This window comes from Armigeres subalbatus, chromosome 3 (assembly GCF_024139115.2).
Source record: "Armigeres subalbatus isolate Guangzhou_Male chromosome 3, GZ_Asu_2, whole genome shotgun sequence".
Lineage (NCBI taxonomy): Eukaryota > Metazoa > Arthropoda > Insecta > Diptera > Culicidae > Armigeres > Armigeres subalbatus.
In genome coordinates this window covers 327,834,500-327,841,211 of record NC_085141.1, presented here as the reverse complement: position 1 = coordinate 327,841,211, position 6,712 = coordinate 327,834,500, and the positions used below count along the sequence as shown (strand labels likewise).

The window sequence follows — 6,712 nt, the reverse complement described above, 5'->3', positions numbered from 1 at the left end:
CATACTCGGTGGCGAAAGAGTGCAAAACAAAGAAAAGTTGGCACAAAAGCAGTAAAAACTTGATTGGTTTCGGTGACTGGGACATTTTTTGAAATTGGTGCTGGAGACTAATCTAAAAAGGACATACACGTGAACAATACACTTGAACATTTCTCAAAGGTCCTGAATGAACAAAGTACACAATACGAAACAACACAAAAGATAGCACGGTTTATTGTATTTTCTTATAAATTTCTAAACATTATCATTTTTAGTCTTAAGCTTTGAATTTTTATTTGAATATCTTAATTTACCTTTTATTTTTACGCATAATATTGAATTTTATTGAACTCCATTATTTTTATTGAACTTTTACATAATTTCCTGAATTTTATTGCGATGAATTCTGAATTGATAGACTTGTATCGGTCGATGAACGTGAATCATCTTCTGGATGATGAACTAGAATACGAACTTGCCCTACGCAGAGTGGAGTTTTCTAGTGGTGAATCTAGAGATATAAAACGGAGAAAATTACGAAATGCGATGAAGGAAGAACGAGAGTCGAATAGTTTTATATCGAGAAAGATAGTAGAAGAGGCTCGGGACACGGAGTCACGACAGGTAGAAGAGAAGATTGCGATGATTAGGGATTCACTGGAAAATAAAAAGGTGAAGAAAACAGATTTTCCACAATTGGAAACGCGTCTGGTTCACCTGTACTTTCGGTTGTTTCGGTTAAGAAAAGTATTCAACACGGACGGGTTGAAAAAGATCGCCCAGGGATTGTTGAATGATTATTTTTCACGGAATAGTAGAGATCCAGAGGTAATAGGGGAATATTCGGGAGGATTGCTCAACGTAGCAAACCGCAGGGTTTCCCAAAGGCCTAGTGACAATAAGAGTGACGAGGAAGTAGATAGTAGTTCGAACCCGCGAACTGGAAATGATGATTCGGAGAGTAGTGAAGAAGGAAATACAGAAGAAAGTGAAAAGGAGGAAAATAGCGTAGATGAAGAAGAATTCAACTTTACCGTGAGAAATACGCGTACTAGGAGATCCAGTACGCCTAAAAGACAGGAGGATAAGGCTGTCGACGTAGATGAACTGGTTGAACGGATCATGCTACGGGTCGATACTTTAGTTACGTCTAAATTGAAGGCATTGAAAATAGGAACTCAGAATGAAAAACACAGACATGTAGAGAAAAGAAAAAATGGTTCGAAAGAATCGAAACAAATTAAGAATAGTAGTTCACAAAGATTGATGGAAAAACATGAAATACAACCGAAAATTAAAGGTGAACAGAGAGACGCGAAGGTCACGATTAGGAGACGGAGTAGAATGAACTCGGAATCGTCTATAGCAAATAGAAATAGTGGAGTAGATAACGGAAGTGATAGTGAGCGAGCAGGAACTGACACCGATAGGGTAGAAGATCGAGAGATAGGAAGGAGGCTGAAACGAAGACCAAGGCCAGTATGTGACTGGAAGCTAAAATATGATGGAAAAGATGACGGGAGAGGTTTGAATAAGTTTGTGTCTGAAGTAGAGTTCATGGCTGAAGCGGAGAACATAAGCAAGCAAAGTCTGTTCAACGAAGCAATCCATTTGTTTTCTGGAGATGCGAGGGCTTGGTATATTGAGGGAAAGAGAAATCGAGAGTTTCGTAATTGGGCTGAACTGGTGGCCGAGTTAAAACTGGAATTCCAACCGCCAGACATGGATTACCACTACGAACAGCAAGCTGCGGCAAGAAGACAGAAGAGAGGGGAGAAATTCCAGGACTATTACAACGCAATCAAGGAGATTTTCGAGCAAATGGCGGTCCCGCCAACAGAACATCGGAGATTTGATATAATTTTCCGAAATCTCCGGTCGGACTATAAGAACTCATTGTTGGTTAAAGGAGTCCGAACGTTGAGGATGTTGAAAGTATGGGGGCGAAAGTTGGACTCTGCTAATTGGTTCTTGTATCGGAAACCGGAAGTAGAGCAGGGGTCCAGGTCATCACAAGTTCATGAAATCAACAGTGGGCCTCATCTGCAGACACAGAGACCACAAAGGAATGATTGGAGAGAGAATTCTTCCAGGAGCAGACCGGATTGGAGAAATCGAAATTCTGGTGTGTATCAGGGTTCCAGGAATGATAACAAAGGTCCTTGGAAACCCGCACCAGAACAGGCCAAGACAAATATACCGAAGCCGAAATCTTCGCAGTCCAACTTGAATGCAGGAGAAGGTACCAGTAAGGAAATTCTACAGAAGCGGATTGAAGAATATCGGATTCCGGAACGAACGGTATGTTTCAATTGCAGAGGAAATTATCACCATTCCAGTGCGTGTTTGAAGGCAAAAGAAGTTTTTTGTACAACGTGTGGTTTCCAAGGTTTCAGAAGGCCAGATTGCCCATTTTGTGCAAAAAACGGAAAGCGATCGATGTGAGAGGTCGTCGATGTCGTACTACAAAGCCTCTAACTAAATTCGTTTCTTCTGTTCAGGAAGTTGGGGAACTCACAGTACAAATAGAGGGAGATAATCGACCGTTTGCCAAAGTAGATGTCATGGGTATTCAATTGATTGGTTTGCTAGACTGCGGAGCGCAGATGACGGTATTGGGAATCGGAAGCGGAAAACTATTGCGCGATTTGAAGCTGAAATTGCAGCCTACTGGAGTGAAACTGACTACAGCAGGAGGTTTACCACTAGATGTGAAGGGATATGTGAATCTGCCCATGGAGTTCAATGGACAAACTAGGATTGTCACAGCCGTCGTAGCACCTACTTTGAATCGTCGTCTAATATTAGGAATGAATTTTTGGAAGCTTTTTAATATTGAACCCACGGTAAATTTTGAAAAATGTGAGGTAGAGGAGTTGGAAGTTGGACAGGACGATGAATCGATCGTGACCTTGGAACAGGAAGCGATGCTACGAGAGGTTAAAAAGGAGTTTAAGGTGTTCGTCGAGGGTGATAAATTAAGTATTACGCCCTTGATATCCCACAAAATTGAATTTGATGAACAGTTCACAAATACTGCTCCAATCAGATTAAATCCGTACCCATGGTCCCCGGAAATTCAAAAGAGTGTAAATGAGGAGTTAGATAAGTGGATCGACTCTGGCGTCGTAGAGCGGTCCAACAGTGATTGGGCTCTGTTAATTGTTCCTGTGACTAAAAAGGGCGAATCAGAAGCAGAAGGCCGTATTAAAGTGCGCATGTGTCTAGATGCGCGCAAATTAAATGAAAGAACCCGTCGAGATGCCTACCCCCTCCCACACCAGGACCGCATTCTGGGTAGATTAGGAGCTTCCAAGTACTTGTCTACGATTGACCTTTCGAAGGCTTTCTGGCAAATCCCGTTGGACTCCGAATCTAGAAAGTACACAGCGTTCCGGGTGTTTGGAAGGGGGTTGTTCCAGTTCACCAGACTACCATTTGGACTGGTCAATAGCCCGGCCACATTGTCGCGGTTGATGGACCAGGTGCTAGGGTATGGTGAACTGGAGCCAAATGTGTTTGTTTACCTTGACGATATCGTCATAGTAAGCAACACTTTTGAGGAACATCTCCGGAGTCTGAAAGAAGTGGCTAAACGGTTGAGAGCTGCAAATCTCTCAATTAATATCGATAAATCGAAGTTTTGCGTGCAGGAACTCCCGTATTTAGGATTCGTACTTTCCCAGAAAGGAATCCGACCTAATCCGGATAAAATTGAGGCCATAGTCAACTTCGAAAGGCCAACGTCCGTGAGGTCGTTGAGGCGTTTTCTGGGAATGGTAAATTATTACCGACGTTTTATTTCGGAATTTAGCGAAATGACGGCTCCTTTAACAAATTTGCTAAAAGGGAAGCCAAAGGTCGTACAGTGGAATGAGGATGCTGAAACCGCTTTCAATGTACTGAAAGAAAGGCTCATAACAGCACCAATCCTGGCTTGCCCTGATTTCGGAAGGCCGTTTACCATCCAAACCGATGCGAGTGATACCGCCATAGCCGGAGTTCTAACACAGGATGTCGACGGGAAGGAACACGTGATTGCGTACTTTTCGCGTAAGCTGACGATGGCGCAAAAATCTTGGAAAGCAGCGGAGAAAGAAGGGGTAGCCGCATTAGAAGCCATCGAAAAGTTTAGGCCATATGTCGAGGGTGCGCGGTTCACCCTAATTACTGACTCGTCCGCTCTTTCATTCATAATGAATTCCAAATGGAAACCATCGTCCAAACTAAGTCGTTGGAGCATGCTGCTCCAACAATATGACATGAGAGTGAAACACCGGAAAGGCTCCGAAAACGTGGTTCCGGACGCACTCTCTCGTGCAGTGGAAGCTATAGACCTGAGTAAGAGTGACTGGTACTCCTCAGTGTATAAAAAGGTTTTAAAATCTCCAGACGACTTTCCTGATTTTAAAATTGAGCACGATAAACTTTATAAGTTTGTACCTTCGACCACAGATGCAATGGATTATCGTTTCGAGTGGAAACTGTGCTTGCCAGAAGATGTCCGGGAAGAAGTATTAAGGCAGGAACATGACCAAACACTGCATCCAGGATTTGAAAAAACTATTCATAGATTGAAAATTCGCTATTATTGGCCCAAAATGTCTTCGTTTGTACGAAAATATGTGCGGTTATGTAGCGTATGCAAACAATGCAAACCCTCAACCCTGCCAACTGCACCGCTAATGGGGAACCAACGGGTGACCAGCAAACCCTTTCAAATTCTGGCACTCGACTTCATCCAAAATCTTCCTCGTAGTCAAAGAGGAAAAAGTCACTTGCTTGTCTTGATGGATTTATTCTCCAAATGGATTCAGCTAGTCCCAGTAAGGAAAATAGAGAGCAAAGAGGTATGCCGAATTATTGAGGACTGTTGGTTCAGAAGATTGGGCACCCCTGAAGTTATCATCTCAGATAATGCGACTACATTCGTAGGAAAGGAATTCCAAGCAATGTTGTCCAGGCGAAAAATTCAACACTGGTTAAATTCACGTCACCATAGCCAGGCAAACCCGGTCGAAAGGACAAATAGAACCATTAATGCCTGCCTCCGCACTTATATGGAGAAGGACCAACGGCTATGGGACACTAAAATAGCAGAAATTGAGGAAATGGTTAACACTAGCATTCACGCCTCAACTGGTCTCTCTCCCTATCGGATTCTGTATGGTCACGAGAAGACCACTATGGGCGTTGAGCATAGAATGGAAAGAGAAGATAGGGAGATTTCAGTTGAGGAAAGAGATGATATGCGCAAGAAGATCAATGAAAAATTGTTCACAGTTGTTGAAGAAAATTTGAAGAAGAGTCACGAGAATAGCAGGAAATCGTATAATTTGAGGCATAAAAAGTTTTGTACGACTTACCGAATAGGACAGAAGGTCTACAAACGGAACTTCAAACCTTCGTCAGCCTCAGAGCACTACAATGCGAAATATGGACCGGTCTACACGCCCTGTGTAATTGTCGCGAAGCGTGGTACGAGTTCGTACGAGCTTGCGGACAGTACCGGAAAAGTCCTTGGAATATTCTCGGCTGCAGACCTTCGTCCTGGTGAGGAGGTTGAGTCCTAAAAAGTATATTAGGATTAATAAAAGCAGTTCGATGACGGGATTAAGTTGTGTTTACGAAAACAGTACGATGCAATTCCCTCATCTCGATGAAGATAATTTGTTGTCATCACTTGGCCGTGTTCGCTGAACTCAACGCTTTGTCTCCACCACGCTCTCGTTTGTGCAACCAGCGAGAGATTACACGTTTCCTCACGGATGTGACCCGAGGAGCCCATGGCAGGGATGACCAGAGGTTTCGTAGCAACGGTGGAATTTTATTTGTTTGCTAATCGAGAGGCAAAGAAAGAAAATAAATAAGTAAGCCATTGTGAATGATGTCATACATATAGGAGTAGAGATAGTGAATGAGGATACGAAGAGGTTCTTTTGTAGGCGCCATACAAAAGAACAATGCTAGCGCGCGCTTTCCTAGAGGAGAGATAATAATTAGGTATTGATATAGTCAATTGTAGGTTCCAAATAGTTTTAAATAGAAATAATAAAATTTATCTTAGGTAGCATAACGTTTTTAGCAGCAATGCGATCGCAAGCCATAGAACTGAGCACGTACCACATACAATAGTATTTCTGCAGAAAGCTATATTGCTCATTACGAACTCGTTCTCTGCATTGTTCCGCCATGATCAGGACGGCCGCCTGGTCGAAAAATGCAGGAAATAATTCTCGTAATTAGTACCTATCTGTATATACTCTTTTAGATTCATCACAGTTTTTAATTTGTTTCTCGTTCGTTTGTCAATTTGTTTTATGTACAGCTAATTAATAAGGCAACGAATTCAACGTACTAATCACCTTCAGTGATAGTATGCACTACGTGTGAACAATAGACTAGAACGGCCTTTTTAATTTCATTACCTACCATCGAATGGCAGGACTAGATGAAGTTGATAAAAAAGGTACTAGAATGATCGTTTTACCATAATGTGTTCGTGCTTATCTACATGCATACTAACAAGATGAAAACACACTAGAGTAATTATGGCAAATTCTGTAGGGGAATTTGACCTTTAGTTGCCAGCTGATTTTAAAATGTTGTGTCATGTCCAAGTAAACTTTAATCGTTTTTATACTGCTTCGCGATTCGTAAAAAAAAATATATATATATATATATATATATATATATATATAGAAATAAATGGCATTTGTCTTTGTGGTTTATT

General features: G+C 41.9%; 1 long non-coding RNA gene across 1 annotated transcript; it reads right to left on the bottom strand.

Annotated features, from left to right (window-relative positions):
* Positions 1 to 272: 272 nt before the first annotated feature.
* LOC134221170 (uncharacterized) lies at positions 273 to 6,406 on the bottom strand. Its single transcript, XR_009982240.1, has 4 exons — positions 6,229 to 6,406; positions 5,608 to 5,817; positions 5,346 to 5,548; positions 273 to 490 (listed from the first exon to the last, which is right to left on the bottom strand). It is a non-coding gene; the product is annotated as an uncharacterized LOC134221170 (long non-coding RNA).
* Positions 6,407 to 6,712: the final 306 nt, after the last annotated feature.